The 23,117-nt window shown below is 35.8% G+C and overlaps 1 protein-coding gene across 14 annotated transcripts in view; it reads right to left on the bottom strand.

Annotated features, from left to right (window-relative positions):
• Nucleotides 1-23,117, bottom strand: part of LOC131689160 (small conductance calcium-activated potassium channel protein) — a 761,072-nt gene that overhangs the window by 304,721 nt on the left and 433,234 nt on the right. The gene's annotated exons all lie outside the window — the stretch shown is intronic.

Below are 23,117 nucleotides of genomic sequence, written 5' to 3'. Positions count from 1 at the left end.
AGACATACAACTACCTGTTTGTTGACAACAGTATTTTAACAATATGGAGAAGGATGGACTAGTATCATGTAATATGGGTAACAGTCTAAATCTGAAATAATAACAAAAAGAAAACAATAAGATTTTCCATAAGCAGACCCTGGAAATAGTTTCTAATGAAAATGAGGGCGCTGTCTGTTCTCTTGCCAAAGAAGGGTGTGGCTGAGAAGACGACTTCAAGTGCCACTCAAACTGGTTTCGTATTCTCTTGGAGGGGTTAATTTCAATGGCTAATGATGGCTTATTCTTCTCCTCTAGTTGATTATGTTTATGCAATTTTCTTCGATCAAGATGAGGACGAAAAACTTTGAGCTTGATTCAATCTCGCTTTTACCAACTCGTAGGGTATGATTTTATTCTGCTTTGCTGAACGAAATTTGTTCGAAGCCATTCAAATTAATGATAGTTCTTATCAAAGATTGTTCATTAAGAATTACAGGACTAACTGTGTGATATTGGTTTCTGTCGTTTAAAAGTGAGCAGCAATTTATTTGTCTGGGTATTCCTATATCGAATGGAACTAGACCTTACGCATCTATTCTATGAAGGCATGCAATAAATATAGTTATTATTGAATTGTATTTGAAGCAATATTTGAATATTTGATGGATGTATTAGTTGAAGCATTCCACTATGGTAAATTTACTATTTCAGATCGATTCAATTGACAAATGAGGAATGTAGTTTATGTTCTGTTTCTGGATGATTTAGAAATCACCAGTTCATACCGTTTTACACATTTCCTTTCAATTTGTTTCGTTTCATTAGATATTACCATACATTCTACAGAAAGGAAAATTGAAATAAACTTATTTTTATTTATTTTAGCATAAAATAATCATTTGTAATTTAGGTTCCAATTGATCTCGAAATTACTGGTCCTATAATTAATCCCGTATTCTCATGCTCGCTGCAAATACGATTGTTGACCATTGACAGAGTTTTCAAACAAGACTTCTCTGTAATAATTGTTTGCACTTGCCACATAATGTTATGAGGTAAAATAATGAGCAGTACCAGATGCGTGGAAGACATTCAAACAAATGCAGAACATGTCAATTCACCCATGAAATGGGAGATATCATCCCACTCGATAATAGAAATAGGCGATGGACCAAGATTACAAATAATTTGTGCACAATCACCGAGAATGCTTGCTTTTCAGATCGATCGAAGAAAATTGTTGGTCCATTTTGTGAGCTGTCGAACTGGTTTTTATTTGCTTGACTGATTGTTGGATATCGATATAGGAATTCCACGAAGATCCGTCCGAAAATAATTAAAATCCTGACCGACCATCTTAGATTCCTATGAAACTTTACACATTTCATCGGCATAAACATTTTCGACAACAGAAAAATTATTTTTACTCAAGAGCAATTTTTTAAAAGGACGTAAACATTTCTACGCGCATCAATTTCAAAATTTTTCTGTTCGATTACTGTATTTTATACAGCAAAACTTTCTGAGAACGAGTTTCAGAGAATAAATATTTATGTACGAAAAAAATACACTGAAAAATGTTGTGTCATTTTTCACAAAAACAAAAATTTGTGTTAAAAATTTAAATTGTAAAAAGAACCATTTTTCTTATTTTTTATATTTTGTCAATAAAAACCTCACGAGAAAAGAAACTTTCTGAATGTGATTGTATGATGGAGAACTTATCGGTAAAAAAGTTTTTCCAACAATAACTTTATACATGTTTTTAAAATTCATACTAATACAAAACTGTAATTTTATTACAGAATATATGAATGTATAGCTTTCAAATGGTTTACAATATCACCTTGATGTCAAAGAGAAAGTTACAGGAAATGTGATGGGCCTTTTAAAAAACTTATTATTGTTGATGGAAAAACGCGAATAACTTCTGAAAAGGTCGTAAGAAAACAAAAGAATTGTGTTGTTAAAACAAAATTTTAAATATCTCGAGAACTACTACATTTCAGAAAATTTTTGTTATAAGCATTTTGATTTAAAATGGCGCTTAGAATCATATTCAAAAAGAAAATTGTATTTTTGACTGCAAATATTATGAATTATAAAAATATGTCAAAAGTTGTTGTTAGGAAAACTTTTTTATTGAAAGCTTCTCCATGATCCAAATACACTTTAAAAGTTTCTTTTACGTCTTTAAAATGATAAACATTAGATTTTTGATATTTTATGATGGGGTAACGCGAATAACTTTTAAAAAACATAATAAAACGAATTAACTGTTTTTGTTGGAACAAAATTCCAATATCTCGAAAACTGTCGCATTTAGGAAGATTTTTGTTAAATACATTTTGATTTAAAATAAGACTAAGAATAATATTCTGTAAAAAAATACAGTTTTGTATGTCAATTAGTATGAAATTTGAAAACATGTATAAAGTTATTGCTAGAAAAACTTTTTTACAGATAAGTTCTCCATTATACAATCACATTCAAAATATTTCTTTTCTCTATAGGTTTTTGTTTATAAAAAATTAGAAAAAAGGGTTTCTTTGCAATTTAAATTTTTAACACAAATTTTTGTTTTTGTGAAAAATGACACAACATTTTTTTTCAGTGTATATTTTTTTCGTACATAAATATTCATTCTCTGAAACTCGTTCTCAGAAAGTTTTTCTGTAAAAAATACAGTAATCGAACAAAAAATTTTTGAAATTAATGCACGTAGTAATGCTTATGCCCTTTTGAAAAATTGTTCTTGTATCGAAATATTGCAATTGTCAGAGAAAATAATGGACCGAACACCACTTTAAAGTCGCGTTCGAATCGACGATGGTCATATTTTGTGGTCGGCCGGTTTCTCATGGAATCCCTCTATACCAATAATTCTTGTTATATGGAAACAGGCTACCCAGAAAGCCCGCAAAAATATTTTGTCGTACTTTTTGTGGCATTATAAAAAGAGTACCGTTTAATAAACATAGTGTCGAAAAAAGCACTCGCTTCGTTGTGCTTCTCCTATCCTGCGAACAGCACGAGTCTTCCACATACCTTTGCTCCGATGTCGGATGTGTGCATGTGATTCGGTCCTCGTCCGTACAGTTTAAATTCTGTAAATGAGTACCGTATAGCTAACTGGTCTCCATTAAACATACATTAAAACCCCTATCTGAGGTGTCATTTTTAAATTAACACTGACAAAGTTATGGCCACGCAGCAATTTTTCATTAAAACTGGTACCACTTTCATACCACTATCACCATTATCAAAAGGATGAAAAATTTATTAAAATGGGTGCAAATTAAAAATTATATTTCTGTATTTCAAGTGTCTCACCGTCGATACGTAGCTCATCAAGTTCTACATTTATATTGAACATAACCAGAAACGAGAAAGGCACAATTGTACCACCAGGTGGGTTAAAATAAGTTTTTTTTGCAAATTGTAAAATTAATGCACCGATTTGTTGATTTTTTTATTTTGGCGTCATTACATTCAAAAGTGGAACAAAACAAAATTTTGCAAATCGTGCATTGGAAAACATAGCGGTATATTTATTGAATAATTTAAAAAAATATCGAAATCGGACTAATAAGAAAAGTCATACTCGGCAGCACGTTCAATATCAATGTAATCAACGACTTTTCGCCAATGTTTTATTCCCCCGGTTTTCAAAATTAAATTTTTCCAACACTTTCAAAAGTTACGAATTTTCATATAAATATATGTATTCCCCATATAAAAATTTAATTGCTTTGAGACTCGTGTCTTTGCGTCAGAGTAGGTATATAACATTTTGTTGTAGGAGAGACCTTGCGTTTCCATAAACTGCAAAATTCAATATAAATGTAACGATTCGATAGCATTTCTAAAAGATTTCAAATGCTTCTAGAAGATACTGCAACAATCAGATATAGGAGCAAAACAAATTGTTTTTTCGACAGCATGGCCATAATATATTTTTTGATAGAAGAAATTAACGAATCAAATCTAAAAATCGTTGATCTCGGGAAATAGTTCGAAGTGGGCATGGGTATTTAACACTCACGCTAATACGAAGCAGAATGCTATCAAATTGCATACCCTTGGGCTATCTTTTATTATCGCCACATTGTGATGTACCAACAGAAAACAAAATTTATTGGTCGTTCATCTTACCAGCGCCAGGTGTCCATCTTTCCTATACCACTTTTAAAATGACGGTTCTGTTACTCTCTTTCATAACCCTTTGAAACATATTTCTGTTTGAAATTTTATAAGTATAAGTTCTTATATTGATGCAACATGATCTCGCATCACGGCTTACGTGCAATTTGTGAGCAATGCATCAATAGTCGAGTCGAATTTGCTATTTGAAGTGTCCATCTTAGGCACAGTTCCCCTACAAAGGTTTCATCTTAACAAATACACAATTTGGCAGTTGCTTGATCTTTCTTTTTAAATAATAATCTACCAACCGGGGGACACAAAATGCCAGCTCGCTAGTTTCCCAACGGTAAACTGACCCAACAATAAACTTATTTTTTTATTGGGTTCCACCCTGGTTCTACTTTGTTGTCTAGTATCAAAACCAAACACGGTCCCTCTCCGGAAATTAACTGCCCCAGTTGACATAATCTCTCAACTGTTTTTTTTACAACAGGATCTACCGTAGTTGGCAGAAAAAATAACATTCGGTAATCCCTGCATCTGGATGAAATCGTTAACCTGTGGGATGTTGAAATCGTAAAACCGTAAGGTGCATAATGTTCTTGCAGGTTGGGGAAATAAAATTTAAGTGCACTTGCATTCAGGTAGATCTGCTGAAATTTAATGACGAAACATTGCATTTTCCACTGAGTTGGTGTTAACGTGAAGAGCCCTCCTTTACTCGTCACACATAAATCATTAATCATGGATCATAAAGTACTCAAAACAAGAGGCGAATGACTCTATAACTTTAACGTAAAAGCGAATTAAATTTTTAGGGTGGTTCATTGACATCGCATACAACAAATTAATTGGATTCATTTGATTGTCCCCTCTATTTAAAAAAAATAAATATTTAGGTAATTTTTGAGCGGAAGCAACGCATAGAGATTAAGTTGAATGGAATGGGTTCATCTAACATTAAAAGTAAATTGTGAAATAGAAGTTAAAGATAGCAATATGAGCAGATGGGACTGCCGCACCTTTCCATAAATTACGGCGTGGATGCTCTTCTGCTACACAGTTCAATAACAATGTTAACCACCGAACAAAACGACCGAAAAGAAAGATAACCGTAATTATTCAACCCAACGCCTTTGGCCACTTGAACTGGCCCGGTTAATGGTCATTTCCGACAGTGTATCGTCCAAAATCGCGTAGAAGCCAAGGTTGCACAAATTGATATTATCCATGAAACCCCTAGTCGGCATTAAGCATCACTCGGAATCGCTTATCTAACACAAAGCGTCACCGTGGAGTGAAATTGCTTTCTGTTTGCTTTGTGCTACTTCATGATTTCAACTGGACCGTGAAATCAAGCCACTCAAGAGTTTGGCCTACGCTGAACCCTGGTTAACCCGCAGGCGATTAGTGGTTTTGTTGAGAGAGAAAGGTTTAATAAATGCTGGGATGAAAATCTTGTTATTTGGCTTTGTTTTGGACTTTGCCACTTTTGCATACGACACTTATCCTATGGGGGGGAATAATTCGAACGAGGTGATTAGGGCTGTAATTTTAAAAAGGAATTGAAATATAAAAATGTTTTCCGAACTTATATAATTGATATGATTAGCGAGATAAAGTTGGTTTGGAATATAGTTGTTTCCCCTGATGAAGTCTTGAAGCGTTTGTACTTTTATATTGAGAAGATATATTCGTAATTCTGCTATGAATGGGTTTCATACAAGTACTCTATGTGAAATATTCGAATGTATGAAAGCATAATTCGTAGTTCTTTAGATAGTTTTTATTTTTGTCGCTATGTTGTTCGTTATTCCAACGAATTATTCTTTTTAAAATGTATGGAAAGCTATATTAGTATAGTTATTAAAAAAACAGAAAATTATAACAAGAAACAACTCAAGTTCTAATTTGAAATCATTTGGATATAATCTTCTGATCGGGTCTTGAGCCGGACTCCTACCCATTCGGACTAGAGGTGTGCGCCGCGCCGCCGATTTCAGGTAAAGGTCGGCGGCGCGCCGGCGTCACGCCGATGTGCTTACTATTTTTACATGCAACCGTCGGCGCGGCGTGGCGTACACCTCTAATTCGGACTTTATCGGTTCGGCCTCCGCCATCAGACATTTAGCGCCGTGCCACTTCTCTATCTCAAGTGATAGTTTTACGCGAGGCCAGTGCGGTCAAAAACTCTTGCTTTCCCCGCTGCACAGAGGAGTAACTGGGGTCGAATCCTGTCCAAAACTATTTCTTGCGGCTATTGCTGTTATTATGCCTTAATATGAACTAAAAATAGAAAATAACTAGTTTTTGGGACAATTTGGCATCTATCCACCTACCAGTGCAGAGGTCATTTTTCTAGATCCTTCCGAATACTAGTATTTTCGAGGTGATCTTTGTGAATACATTTGTTTTTCCCGATGCATGAACAGTTGGTCAGTGGAAAAGGGAGAAGAAAAGGGATACCTGTGTACATATTCATAGATATACATTTTGCCAAACATAGTATTTAGCCCTACAGTATTTTGGCGTACCTAAATTAGTGGAAATATCAATATTTTCAAATCGCTTGGAATTTGTGGATCGGAAAAGATCGGAAGAGATTGAAGGTTTTCGGATAGCCGGAATCTTGTTTTGTAATGTTGTTTCAGCAACTTTGCCGGATCTTGCCGTATATTGTAACCTTTTTATCATTCAAATTTGGAATAAAATGTTTAAAAAGGGTGTTTCTAAAGCTGGTCCAATACACAGAAACACTACTATTTTCGGTTATTTTTAAGCCGAGATTACACAAATAGTTGTGTTCAATTACGTTTGTTATAAGATTGTCTTATTTAATACAGTCATCATCATTAGAAAGCGATTTTGCTGGATATATAATAAAAAATGATTAAAAACCCCTTAAAATATAACCATTTTGCATCCATGCAAAAAATCTTTAGCAATTTTTGGCAAACTCTTTATTTGCCACAATATGCAGTATGGTCTTAGGTATCTAAAAAATATAACTAAATAAAAAATCGAAAAAAAATTTTTTTGGTTATTGGCCAAGGATTTGTTCTAGTTACTCCTCTGTGCGCTGTGGTCTTTCGAATGCAAAAAGAATAAATCAATTTCACTTGCACCATTTTGAGATATAAACATTTGAAAAGGTTGTGTTTTTTTGCTAAAAATGCTCATAACTTTTGAACTAAATGAGCTATTTCAAATCTGTCTACATAAATAATATTCGTCTTAATAAGCTCCAAAAGTTTGGTGAAGACACTATTGACGGAAAGAATTATTTAAAAAGTTATGATGAATTAACTGATTTTATTAGGGTTACCCTATCACACATCATCCTAATAGCCGTAAAATTAAAACAATTAAAGTAACAAATATGACGTCCTCAGTAAAGTTACTTGGAAAAGGTTGTACTACAGTTTTGCGGAACACTTCATTTCTCTTCTTATTTGGGAAAAAATTTCAGATCGTACAAACAATCAGGACCACCGTAATATCATTATTTGTTCCGAAGACATGAAATATCTAGAACCAGTAGTTTAGTCACAAATGTTTTTGTCATCTTGAATTCCGGTGCACATAATCTTTCTTGTGTTTTCCCTGATTCTCCCGTGCAAACTTGCACTGCACCCCTTTACCAGGGAGTGCAAATTAGAATAGAGTAGTCGATGCAAGGTGATCCGCCTCCCTCTGGGAAGGGCCCACCGCTAAGTCACTCCATAGTAGTCTTTATGAACTACGGTGATTCAATCGATCAGTATACCCTCTGCGTGCTGCGAAGGACAGTGAAGGTAAAAGTATAAAAGTATAAACTTACCAAACTCACTGCTGTTACATCTACTGCTTAAAGAAGCAATTGGCTCCTAATAATTGCATCCAAGTTTCCAAGGAGGCAAGAGGAACGCACCATCTCCAAAAAGATACTTAAAAAATCGCTCAGCGTTGAACAGTTTTTCCATGGTGAACGACATAAAAGTAACGAAAAACCATACCCCAAAGTCAGTAAATGTACTAACTGTCACGGTAGCAACTTCTCCAGAAACAAACGCTAAATCAGAGGACTGGCTCCAGAAACGTAGAACGATAGAAAAGATTCGATGATTGCCAAACTAAAGCAGCAGTTACTGGACGAGAAATAGCGGTTTTCCACCAGACTTGCACAGCCCCGAATAGGCAGCCAATGATCACCCCATTCGGAGAATCTTTTTCATATATAAGTAACGGCCGCCAACTACAGCCTCATCAGTACTACGTTGACAATAGCACTCCCATCCCTAAGCTCGGTAGCGGGCTCATCATGACGTACCGATAGCTATATAATCCGCTAAATAAACTCTGAAGTCCCGGGTTAGTCTCCACACAAGAATCCCTAACAAAGGCCAGATGAGTGCTCTGGCTTATTTTTCAGCCTATGTTACTGAAGAAAACAACACACCGGATGCCTTGTTAATCATCCAGAGGGCTCTGGTAGAGAAAAGGCACGCCCTGCCTCATCCACCGAATCTCCACAAAGGAAGAATCCAAACAACGAGAGAAGAAAAGTAAACGACTCAGACGAACCGCGCACAAGCTCCGTTACCTCCGGTTTCTTCATTCGTTTCGGCAGATTTATATAATCTTTGATCGGCCAGAACAACCCCGATACAAAATATAGCCCAGGGAAAATAGGACGACCTACAATCTCGCTAACACTACATCGGCAACTACACTTTCATTCTTAAGTCCGAAGTTGGATCCTCATGGCGTATCGATACCTACAGAATTCGCCAAATTAACCGTGAAGTCTCAATCATCGCGTACCCCTCGCTAAACACCTTGATATCCCTGTAAGGGTGGTTAATTGGTCCGATGCCAACTCACAGAAGCCCGACGGACAAAGGACACAGCACAGCCATCAAAAACGAACACGTAACCAGATCTGCTAGGTATAGGTCCTCTCCTTTGCGCCGATATCGTCCGTGAATATCCCGTAGCCAGTCGGTGAGCCTCCAGCGGCTGCTGCTGTAGGGCCCTGGAGATACTCTAATGTCAGCACACCATCATCTCCACCAGATGAAAAGGATTCTACCCAAGCAATCCAATGGAATACTCATGGACTTCTAGATCTAGGTGAGCTACAGATTATTAATGATCGAAATTCCCCTATTTGTCTCGCGATGCAAGAAATCCTCACCAACAGCGATATAGACTTAGCACCAAGACAATTTTTATCAATCAAACAAGGCGGTCCAAACTTTCCCAAAAGGTTGGCCTCGGTACCAGGACAGTTATACCATCTGAACCAATCCCTTTGACAACCGAGTTGATTGCCAAAGCGAGTCGGATCGCCTATCTTTTCAACTGTGCTAACTAACGTACGTACCACACACGATTAGTGTTTTCCGTGGTCTGGTTATTTGTTTCAGCATTTCCGCCGAAGCAGTCGGCTAGAAGGTATCGTCAGATATGGGTAACAGTGGCCACTTTCCAACCATTAAATCGCACATTTATCACCATCAACTACACGCCGAATGCAATGGAGTTACGACGGCGCGGACCGGTCTTCGAAGAAGAAATCTCGGAAAGCGTGGACTTTGATCGAAAATACACTCCTGATGAACTCACCGACATCATATTGAAAGCAGCGAGTTAGAGTATTCTCTAGAGCAATGGCGCCGTCCCACCGAAGGCAAAACATTGGTGGAACCCTGAAGCGGCCGTAATCCTAAAAGCACGGCGAACTGCACTGCGCGCACTCAAGAGAACACCACGAGATCTCCCCGTTTGGGTGGAACGGTCGTCCAGACAAAAGCATGGAGAAAAAGTCAAAGCCACTAATTGGATCAAATTTATCGATGGAATCAGTTCGGATTTTCCAACATCTGAGTTGTAGAGAAGAGTTAACGCCCTAAGCGGAAAACGTAGGCAAATACTCTTACACTCACAACCGATTGAGGTACCCACAAACAATATCTATTCAGATTGGCACTTCCTTCCAGTTCATGCCAGTTGATCTTTCGCTCCACTTGCCTTCATTAGGGGCATTTCCTACAAGATTTTCACCGAACTCCATTCAAGAATACAATAGAGCTTTCTCTGGTCCCGCTTCAGCTCTTGGTTCTGGTCGAGGGAAGTCGACAGGTCTTGATGAAATAGGGTACCCTACGTTGAAACATCTTCCACCGAGAGAAAAAAGTGCAGTACTTCGAAGCTTTAATGGAATCAGTGAAGGCTGGTCCTTCCCAAATAACTGGTGTGAGGCTCTTATTGTGGCAATCCCATAAAAGAAACGACTCTCGTGGACATATTTCATTTGAAACAAAAATAGTAAGATTTAGTTTCGATAGTTCTCCGAAAAATTTTCAAATTTTATTTTTCCGATAATCACCTTGTATCATACCAAGCTCTGCTGCCGTAAATCTCTAGATTCATGGGTCATCAACAGAATTTCTATCGCTGATGCTGCCATTCGTGCAGCAAATTGCAAGCTGACGGCATCCAGTCTCTCGGGTCCAGAGTTTTCTTCCGATGTTTATCTATTAGTTGATCAGTGGGGTACTTGAACCACTCCGACGAGTCCTTAAACATTCTCTCACCATTGAAATACTACTTTTCTAATGGAAAGTGGCGTTCATGTTTCTAGTCCAAATAACATCTGCCAGCACAATATTAGAAACACCCCAGACGTATTTTTGACTGAACAATCGGTAATAACCAACCTGCTTTCCTTCACAACGTATGTATTCGATAGATTTTCCGATGGACAACAAACCAATGCTTTTTGCATTGGTCCATGCGGTGCCTTTGACAAAATCATTTATGATATCGCCAAAACAAAGCTTGACAAATTCGGTATCCATGGAACACTTCTTTGTCAGTTTCGTTCCTTTCTAGAGGTATGCTAATTTCTAAGCACTATCAAGGAGTCTATGTCTATCATTTTTGATTCTAACCGAGTTGGTTTTGGGTGTTGGCACTACCAGACCACTTGCACTTATCATTTTAACCCATTATAACCCAGGGGTTTCAAAAAGTGAGCCAAATACAGTGATATCTTCAATTCCACCAAAAAATGTATTAAAGATTATGGGAAAAATAAAATCACCGCCTAAAATGGTTTTGAGAATGAAAATTTCTCGTGCAAAAAAATTCGTGCGCCTAAATAAAAACAACAAATTTTAAGTTGTTTGACATATTTCTTCGGATTTTCTGATAGACAACACTTCTTTTACATCTGTAGGAACGTTTTGTCACATAATGGAATTATTAGCAGGAATTCCAACAATAAAATTCAATTAAATGTATTGCTTACTTTTCAGCCGCCATTTGCCCCAGCTATACACGGTTCAAAAATGTAAACAAAATTATAAAAAATGGCAGTTGTCTTGTTTCACCATGAAATATGAGGTGCAATGATCCCACTAGTGCAATAATAAAACAGTTAGATGCCAAAATTCTGCAGTAAACACGCGTTAAACGATGGATAGTTCCACGTATGAAATTTCATACGCTAGGATATAATGGGTTAAGCTAGGGTTAGGTATTTACAAAAGAAATAATCCCGGGTTCGAAAACACTGAAACCCTACCATTTCTAGAACCATGCCATGCAGCTGAAGCGCCACTTATGTGGGGCTACTAATGCACAAAGCGTTTTCTTCTTGAGTCCATTTTGCATGTTTAACTTGTGATGAAGGTACAACCCCTTTACTGCCACAGCGACAATTGAAGTCCCATTAATCATTCCTAAGAAGTTTGTAAGGTACCTAAGCTAGTATATTTCTTTCCATCACCGAGTTACGGTTTTATTAGTAGGGGAGCGTAACTACAAAGTGTGCAGACATGCATGTAGCGCTCTTCGTGATTCCATTTTAGAAATAATGTGTTCGTAAGCTTCTATTATGTAAAATTACCGTAGCTCGGGTTGGTTTGAATGCACAACTAGGTTGAATGCTTCAACGATGTGCAATATTTACATTCAAATAAAATTGAATGCTTCAATGTTGGCGTACTTCGCTATCATACTAAAGTGTTACAAAGTCAACAGTTGCAGTGCCGATTCAATAACAAATATTATGTTCAATCAAAAGTACAGTTTGTGAGAGACAATCAAGAATGCAATATGAATAAGTATCAACAACGGTAGGAAAACCTCTTGCTTCCCGACCAGGAGAAAATAACTGGGCAATAATCCGAGCATACTATTTTTTGGTATTCATACCAAAACTTAGTATTAATTGATTATTATACCTCATTGAGGTATTGAGCAGGTATTGAAGAAACATTTTTCAATACCTGCTTAATTCCTCAATGCGTTATAATACTTTATTTTAGTATTATTTATGTATTCCAGTTATTTTCACAAATACCAAACCAATACCTTATTGAATACCTCCATAGAGTGAATTTTATTATTGGATGGTTGAAAAATGTTTTATTATTATTCAGGTATTATAATAACTTATTTCATTATCAAGTAGTTATTTGTAGAACATGTCTATTTTTTTTGGTATTTTACCTCTTATGTAGAGCTCATTAATACCATATTGTGGTAAACAGTCGTTGGTATTGATAACTAAATTTAGTATTCCGCAGTCATTTTCTTCTGCTCGGGTTGGCACCCATCGGCTGAAAGAGCACACATCAAAATTAACAAGATGTGCGTTGTGTGTTTGGCGGTTGGCAACTTATCACATGCATCCTGCGGGAAGCGAGAAAGTGCTGGATTGGCATGAGAGAAAACCAATTTAAATATACATGAAGCTAGTAGTGAGTATGTCTGATGTTAGAGATAATGTGGTTTCAACGTTGTTTACAATGTGACCATTTGAGCGATTTTCTTTGTAAAATACAGCTGGCTAGGTGAGCACTGTGAATGAACAAACAAAAAATACCAGTCAAACGCAAGATTTGCGCTACTTTGTATTATAAAGTATGAGGTAATGTATAGGTAGTTGCCCCAGAAATTTCAACCGCTACACAGCATATTTTCCTTTTGATTCAATTTACAGAATCGGAAAATATGTGTCAGCATCTCCACTCCTGCAAAGTGCAACTAACTGCAAGCGAGTCACGCGAAACGCCTTTCGAATTGCATAATAACATATATCGCATATCACCTGCAGTTTTCTTTTGTAGTATGGGAATTCATAATTGAAGGCTATATAGTTTATTTTCATGTTTGGCACGTTTATAACATCCTACCGATTTGTTGTATTATATGTAGGTTGCTAAAATGAAATCCACTACCCTTCGTTTTGTTTCGCGTAGGGGAAAATAGCATGGGATACAATATTATGGTGCATCCTAAAAATGTGAATATCACAGTCAGTAATGTACCAAATCGGGTTTTTATAATTTTGGGAAAAAACCAAAGGTTTTTTCCCGGTTAAAACGGTTTTTTCGCGGGAAGATTGGGTTTTTTTTTGCAATTTTTGGATATTTTAATAATTGAACATTAATGTATTGTTATCCAAACATTTTTATTTTATATATTAGCATTATTGTCATAAAGTTTTGTATGTATATGAATTCTGAATGGTTTTCCTCGATTGAATCATTGTTATAGCGGTGATCGAACATTTCTTTACAAGTATTGTGGTTATTTAAGTGATAAAACTTTTCAACACGTTTTGGGCTAAGTCGATTGCGTTTCTTACTGTGAATCCACCTAAACGTATTAAATATTTTTTCTACTGTTGCTGATGTAGTTGATGCCGAAAGAATTCGGATAGCGATTTGTGAGAGTTCTGATTACTGTTCATACTAAAGACGAATGTCAAAGCCACTCGCTTTCCTCGCTTTCTGCATATTACTCACTTTTACTTTTACTTTTCACCTTATTTCGCTAAAAGTATAGCAACCCCTAAAACGAGTAACAAGCAGAATAAAAGTAGATTATTCTAATTTTCACTAGTCAGAGTAACAATGACTGAATTCCCAGTATCATATGAAACAAGTTGGAATATGGAATGGACCGAAATTAAAGTCGCAGGAACAGAAAATGCTTGGTAAAACCCGTAATAATTATACTAGAATGTGAAAATTTGATTTGAACTTCAAGTTTCAAAATCGGACAGGAGCTTTTCGATTATGTCCTATAGAATAAAAACCGTAAAAAAGTATATCCGGTTCTTACAAAGGACTTTTCTTTATCCAACTTTCAATGTTGAATGTAACGTTGTACGGAATTTCCTGTGAGCCAATTATACTGGAGGTTCATCCTTGCCGACTTTTTCGGGTGAGAATATTCTAAGCGATTCCCATGCTCAAGGATATCTGTCCGATTTTTACGCTTGATGTTCATATTCGATTTTTACATGCTAAGATATCTGGAGTGGGTTTTACAAAGTATGTTTTATCCTTGCGACTTTTTTTCGGTCTCTCAAATGTAAATGCAAGATTCTTTAACCCTCCGGAAGTCGCGCTTATGCCCCTCTGAACGAGCAGCCGCTGGTGCCCTAAGACGATTTCGCTAGATTTTCAGAGCAGCGTGCACTATCTCGACTGCCGAAAAGTTAAAAAACCTATTTTAATCCACCTAGCGGTGCAATTGTGCCTTTCTCAATCATGAATCACGAGAATGTGTGCGTTGTTTATATTCATTAAAAGCTTTTAAATGCATATATTACATTTTATTATTATACATCACATGACAACTATATACAGGAAAATAAATCATTATTCGAGTTCTAAAATTTTGAAAAAGAAAAAACAGCCACGGTAATATTGAACTGAAAAAAGGTGCGAAATCGTCAAAGTCCCAAAAAGTCGATTTTTATAAAAAAAATTTTTCGAGATAACATAAAATCTCGACGTTTCATGCATTTTAAAGATGTTTGGCATCAAAAATACGAATTCGATTTCTGAAATTTCATGAGGTCCCCCCTTTTAAAAAAAAATTGAGTTCCGGCTTATATGGGAATTTCATATGTGACCGGACGGTTTAGTCTATATGTCCGGAACCATATAAGCGATCCGTATGAAATTTTATAGACATCTATGGGGATATTATAGCTATCATTTGGGACTAAGTTTGTGAAAATCGGCCCAACCATTTCAGGGAAACTGATGTGAGTTCGTAAATTTTGAAAGATGGCCGCTTTTCCCGGGCACTTCCGGAACCATCTATGGTGGTCAATGTAGTCAACGAATGTTTGGTTGGCCGTCGGTGACCTAGAACAGCAAATTTAAGTTGTTTGAGAGACATTTTAGCGAAATTTTTACCTTTTTTGCTTTCATCGGAGTATCGGTTTGAATCACAATTTGCTATGTGATCGCACGCCACAACCTGTAACTCCGGAACCGGAAGTGGGATCGGGATGAAATTAAATATCCATTTACGGGGACGCAATACCTTTCATTTGAGGCCAAGTTTAGTCGAATCGGTCTAGCCATCTCCGAGAAACCGATGTGACTGTTATTCTGAATTTAGATACTTCCGCCGGGGCTTCCGGAACCGAGGATGGTGGCCAATGTGGCCAAATAGACTTTGAATGGATGTTAGTGACCTAATACTACAAATCGAAGCAGTTGTGGTCATATTTTGGAAAATTTTTCACCTTTATACATTCATTGCAGAATTTATTAAAATCGACATTTTCTGCGTGTTCGTACTTATCACCCTGTAATTCCGGAACCGGAAGTCGGATCCATTAGAAATTCAATAGCAGCCTATGGGAACGTTGCACCTTTCATTTGAGACTAAGTTTGTCAAAATCGGTTCAGCCATCTCTGAGAAAAATGAGTGACATTTTTGGTCACATACACACACACACACACACATACACACACACATACATACATACACACATACATACACACACACAGACATTTGCCGAACTCGACGAACTGAATCGAATGGTATATGTCACTCGGCCCTCCGGGCCTCCGTTAAAAAGTCGGTTTTCAGAGCAATTGCAATACCTTTCTATTGAGAAAGGCAAAACATTAAATGAACATCATACATTCGATAAAACGAAAAAACCCATATTTCGTCCGGGTTAAAATGATTTGGGAAAAAACCCGGTTAAAACCCAAAAATAAAAACCCGGGAAGATGGAATTTTTCCCATCGGTACATCACTGATCACAGTTGACGTAAACAGCATCGCATCATAATTTTAAAACTGATCATGGATTTTAACATGTTTGATATTTTTTGAACCATTTGCTCGTACAGATAACATGGAATTTTGCAGTTTTAGCTTTTCTTTGGTTATTTTGGTCGAGACAAAACTACAGATATGCAAATGGCGGATATTTTATTCGCAATCAGCATATTGGTGGGGGTTTCGAAAATAACGAATGAGCAGAGAAATTTTTGATTCGCACAGAAAACGTTTGTCTTGGATACATTATTAAACTATTTAAGATACATTATTAGTGACGGATATCTTTTATGCATCAATTTTAATATTTTTGTTCACCTGTACGAATTGGAAATTAGACAATAAACAATCATTAACAGTTATATTTTTATAAAAACTCCAATATTAATAAAAAAAACGTGTTTAATCCACCTAACAGTGTGATGAGACATTTCTTATAACTCTTATCACTCTCTTCGGATATTATATCGTTTGAGAACATTTAGAACTTGATGCTTCGCGATGTTTTGATAACACATACTACATGGGATAGTGGCAGAGAATCGCTCAAATCAGCATAGGACAACATCAGTGCTAGAAATCTCAAACCAAATCAATGGGAAAGCGAAAAAATGGCCCATAAAGTAGACATACCAACGAATTATTGTTAATGCTCTGTTAATAAAATATCTATATTGTGGTGGGAAAACTGAATTTTCCTAAAGGGGTTATATATTGTACTGAGCCAAAAAAATCGAAATTTTTTTTGAATCGATTTGAAATTTATACTTTACTCAAATTTCCAACGCGACTGAGAACTAAGAAATCAACATTTTTTCTTGAAAAGGGCGACACCATTCAAAGAAAATCAACAGTGAATATTTCCAGAACTATTGTGTTTTTTTACATCCTAGATTGCATAATTTAGTGATCGAAACCCAAAACTTCATAAAGTATTTGAAATTATTAAATTAAAATTTGTTTTTGCTATTGAAATTGACAAAATGATAGTATCGCCCCTTTGGCGATTGTTTACTTTTTCGGTCCCACCTATCAGCATTGAAGTATCGCCCTTACGTTTTTTACAATAACTACCGTTTTACACCACCGATTTCGTCCGTGTTTTTTCAATAGCGATCATTGTTACTATTTATAGCTGGTATCAGCTTGATAATCCTAAAAAATACGAAAAACAGTTTCGCCTCTAAACTGCTAGCAAAAAAAGTATCGCTCTGTTTGTTTGCATTGAACGTGGAGGGAGAAACTTTAAGTAAACAAACAAAAATTCAGTTTCGCCCGTTGTATTTTTTTCTGTAGTTTAAGAAAGCAATATCGTAGAATCCAAATTTTTAGGTTAATTTGTTGCGTTTCAAAGCCCTCATTCGCATGTATGAAAAAAGCCTTATGTTTACATTTGTAAGTATCGCCCTTTTCACAAAAAAGCGTTGAAATGAAATCGCAGCTCCTGATATCACGCTATCTCTGAAGTTCCAAATTTTACTTCGACATCGACTTTTTCTAAAGGAAACTTCCTAGTAGTATCCTTGATTTGAATTATTATCGCTAATCCTAATGTCACAGAACAAATAAAATCCTCTCGAAAACGAACCGTTTGGGAAAATCATCATCATTACTTTTTCATTTTCACGAAACTTTTCGATAACCTTCCGTCACTTGCGTTAATGCACTGGGTGCACAGTGCTCTGAAAATCTAGCGAAATCGTCTTAGGGCACCAGCGGGTCTAATTCAGAGCTATCTGCGCGGCGAGCTAAATCTGTAAAGAATACTAAAAATTAATTTCTATTCCATAATTTTCAGTTCAGCAATTCGAGAAATCGTGCTCACCGCAAGCCATGAAAAATAGACTACGTTGTGAAGCGATGGTCACTATTTATTAAAGAATCACGGTTAAATAAAAAATAAAACTATTAAAAAATTTCAAATAGTTTATAATTTTCACAAACTTATTAGGAAAGATTGTTTAATAAGCTTTCCTAATATTGTGTAGGAAAAAGCTGAAAATTTCAGTATTTTTTCTATCTGCAACATATAAACCCTTGAGTATACCAATTAATTGGTTTACGAATTGGAATAGGTTCGCCAAATTTTGGAAGAAGTCTATAAAATAACCCCTTGAAAACTCCCTAAAAATTGTTGTAGTTCGATGCGATAAAAAAAATCTCCAAAAAAGAAATGTACCTATTAATGTGAAACACAGCGAATAATACATACAATAAAGACCCATTTTATCAGTCTCATGGTGTATTTTAGGCTGACAAAATGGGGACATTGACTAAATCGGGCAATTTTTTTTCTTTATAATAAACTGAAGCTGTTAAAATATTCTTCTCGTCCCTTTGTTGTAGTCTGATAACTATTTCTGATTATGATGATCTTTTTATTTTCCATTATTTCGCATATCTTCGTGATAAGGAAAACATGCTCCAGAAAGGATTTACTCGTATTCAGTCTTGTTCGTCTGCTAGAGCCCATCAAACATATATTCATATTTGGCTGATAAAATCGGGGTTTCAATGTGTTATAATAGATATTCAGCATTCGAAGAAGTTTTTTGTGAACGAGTGTAGAACGACTTTGTTTCTACTTATTTGAAATCAGCGGCGTAGCCAGAAATTCGGTTTGGTGAAAGTCGATCATACTGTCCAAACGGCATAATTCCGAAACCGTGATTTTTTAAGTTTTAAAATTATGCAGAATTAATTTTTCAGAAAATAGTAACAGAGTTCATGAATAAAATTCACCATACATACTTCTTGGACGATATACCGCCAAAATTATTATATAAAATGATGCGCTGTTTAACGTTTGTAAAACTCATCGAAGATACTAAACCTCCGAAATTGGCGGTTTCAAAATGATGTTATCTTGACCTTAAATTACTGTTTTTGAACATTTGACCTATACATATAATTGGTCATACAACAAAAATCAAATGCTCATCAAAATCGATCAGAACCTGCTAGAGTCGAATGGAAATCGTCATTTTTCATAAATTTCTCTACATTCGGAAAGTGTTATCCTCGTTATTAATCATATTACGTTTTCGTCTCAACTCGACGCATTCCAAAAATATAAACCTGTTTTAATCCACCTAGTGGTGCAATTGTGCTTGTCTCATTTGTCCAGACTATGATTCCATGGCTGGTTATGTTCAATACAAAGGTGGAAATGAATATTACATGTTCAGTACGATATGCACATACATACAATGGATCGACAGCCACGATCTTGAGATACTATGTGATACTGAAACATCGCTTGAAACCAGCGGCGGATCATGGAAAAAGATCCGGGAGGTCCGGGTTCGGCCGGACTTGTTAAAATTTTTTGAACTAGTTTTAATTTTAAAGTAGCAACCCCTCACTGCATACTCCCTCCGGGCCGGTATGATTGACGATTTTTAGAGTGATTGCATAACCTTTCTATATGAGAAAGGCAAAAATGTACCAAAGTCCAAACAAGTCAATTTTTGTCAAACATCTCAATGTTTCATGCATTTTAAATTCATTTGGCATCAAAAATACAAATTTGATCTTGAAAATTTTTCCTTTCAGTTTATATGGGAATTTGCTGTGTAATTGCACTCTTCAACTCGTAACTCCGGAACCGGAAGTCCAGTCAATAAAAAATTCAATTGCAGCCGATGGGAAGGTTGTACCTTTCATTTGAGACCAACTTTGTGCAAATCGATCCAGCCTTCTCTGATTAACAGAGGTCATATTTTTTCCACATACACACATACATACACACACAGACATTTTCCGATCTAGACGAACTGAGTCGATTGGCATATGACACTTGGCCCTCCGGGTCGGGATTAGATTGACGAATTTTAGAGTGTTTGAAAAAGGCAAAAACATTTTTAGCAAATGTTGAAAGTTATACATTTTTTTGGTGAGCAGTTCTATGTTTCATAGACATTAAATCAATTTTAACTTCACTTACTATTAAATAAAGACCCTTATTACAGTACATCGCTACAAAAACGAGCTCAATTTGAAAATAAATCTGAGGATTATGATTGATTACAGAACTCTGGAATTTTCTATTGGAATGTTTTCAGGCAGGAATTCGATATTGATGTTATCAGACAACTGTGAAATCAAGACCAATAGATCAGTTACATATCAGGACCCCATTCCAACAATTTATCAAAAGTCCTCATGATGTTTACAACAACAGGTAATCAATCTACGGATCAGATAATTGTTATTGTAATATTGAATTAAATCAGTCTGCATCAATAAATTTTCAACTTCAATCCAATTCTTTTTTGTGTGGTGGCTGGGGGGAGTTGTATGGTGTTAAACCCCAAAACCTTCTCTTGGCTACGCCGTTGCTTGGAGTTATTTACTTCGCTTTTCATTTTCCGATATGTTTCAGATCGATCCGATGGTCATAAGTTAGAAAAATTGCAGTCAGAAGGTTCGCACAAATGAACATTTTTGTACTGATAAGTTATCAAGTTCCTTCCAGACAACTTGGAAGTGTTCGGTGATTATTTCTAGCGGTTGTAGATAGTAAAATGAAATACAAAATTCGTTTTATCGAAATAATGTTTGGCTTATTTCAATGGATTATTACTATATTGAACAATAAATAGGCGACAAAGAGTAATCAACAAACAACAAGCCATAACTTTTAAAGTATTCAAAATAGATATTTAAAGTCTTTAGCAAAGTTATTCGCAAAAGTAAGAGCTACAAATTTGCTGAAGGCATCATTTCGATATAATCACTTCCAAGAAAATTTGTGAAAATATCTCACTCATAGGGGGATTAATCAGCAAAAGCACAATACCAAAAGAAAGGGCATATTGCCTCCATTATATTCTCCGAAGATACTATTGACCTAAAATAAGCCGTTTTGGCGTTAATAATAGATTACATGTTTTTGGTCATATTTCTGGCAATGGGAAATGATAAAAATCTTTCGTCCGCATTTAATGTTAAATATCTCTTTTGATAATAGTCCGATTTTAACAATCTATAGCTTGTTCGAAAGGTATTCGTTGAAGCTGTCGAAAAACATATAAATTGTTAATCTATATTGTCAATTTCGACAGATAATTAAAAAAAACTGCAAAAAATGCCATTTTTACGCATTCAAACATTCATATCTTGGAAACTAAACATCAGAATCAAAAACAAATTAATAGCGTTCATACTGTTTTTTAGTTCTTTCATTTAAAATTGGTTTGGATAAGATCGGTTCAGCCATTGCTGAGAAACACGAATGAGAATTTGTCCGTTACATACACACACACACACACACAGACACACACACACACACACAGACATTGTCCCAAATCGTCGAGCTGAGTCGATTGGTATATAAGACTCGGCCCTCCGGGCCTCGGAAAAAATCTTGAAAGTTTGAGCGAATTCTATACATTTCTTTTATAAGAAATGTAAAAATGGTTAAATGACCTAAAATGTGTTTTGAGTTTCGAAAGGTTTCTAATTTATGGGGTGGATCCAGAAAATTTTTTTGGAGGGGGTCCCAAGTTTCGATTTTTAAATTTTCATTATACAATACGTAAGATGTAATAACCTCATTTAATTAAAATCAATTTTAGTGGTCGGATCTGGTATGGAATGAAATTGAGTTTAGAACAAATTAAAATATTAACTAATTTTATAATTTCTCAAGTTAAAAAATTTCGGGGGGAGTCTAGTCTGGACCCTTCGCTTGGATCCGTCACTGCTGTGGATCATTTATTGTGAAACCGATTAATAATTCAGTGTAGTTTTCAGATGTCCATACTGCGCGTGACCTTAAAAAACCTTGATGGGGACGCCCAGTAGATTGTAAATCTTATTACAAATTTCTGGTAGCAGATTTGATTGGTCATGATTATTGACGCATATATTCATGCTTTAATTTTTAAAGGTGCAAATTATATTTTTCTTATTTACGAAAATTTTCTCACAGCTTCAATACGTTACAACGAGACTTTCAGATGATTTTTGAAATGTAGTTTTAACGAGCACTGCTTTCAACTGGGTTCACATACAAAATGAACAATAAAAAATATAACATGCCATATAAAAAAACTTTTATAATTTATTCACAAATTTGTATGGAGAGGTGTCACTGTGTACTACTGAGATATGCATGTGAATGCCACTCCGTTGGAGAGTTTGTTTGACCGGACCGAAATAGACAATGCAAAATGAAAAATTGTATCTTGAACAAATTTAAACATTGTTAGGTCCCGGTCGTGCTTATCGATTGGTTGCCTACATTCTTCACCTTCCGTGGCTGATTGAGGGATGGTGGTGCCAAACGAGGAACGAAATGTTCGTACATATTTGCTCGAGTGGTATTTATTTTTTTACCTGTCAGCTCCTGTTTGAAGATTAGCATATATATGTAGCGCCGCTTGTTAGATTTGAATACTTACTGAGCAAGTTTTGTCGGGCGAATGTCGATGGAGGATTTCTTGTTGGATCCGGTGAGCGTGGAGATGTGAAGCGTTTGAGATTTCTTCCGTTCGGGAAAGCTTTTGTGTTGATTTTGGATATGTTTTGGTGTATTGTGTCGTATTTCTGCTTGATTATGTATACTTATCTATATCTGTTCGAGCCTATATCAATTGATAGCACTTATTTTTTTCCGATTATTTTTTAACAGTATTCCGGAGGTGTAGGCAAAAGCGTATCCAGTCCGTTAGCAAAAAAGGGGGAGGATGCCTTCCTGTTAAAATATTTCTTATTGACAATTTAGTAAATGAAATTTTGAATATTTAGCATAACATAAACTAACACACACTGAACTGAATGAATACCGATTTCAATCGATATTCAATTTGAGACAAACTTTTATTTGTAGAATGTCAGTTGAAGTGAGATCTAGAGAATTTAAGCTTAAGGATTGGTCTTACTGTAATCATTGC

The sequence above is a fragment of the Topomyia yanbarensis genome, chromosome 3 (assembly GCF_030247195.1).
Source record: "Topomyia yanbarensis strain Yona2022 chromosome 3, ASM3024719v1, whole genome shotgun sequence".
Lineage (NCBI taxonomy): Eukaryota > Metazoa > Arthropoda > Insecta > Diptera > Culicidae > Topomyia > Topomyia yanbarensis.
The sequence above is the reverse complement of the archived record's forward strand: the minus strand, read 5'-3'. Positions and strand labels throughout refer to the sequence as shown.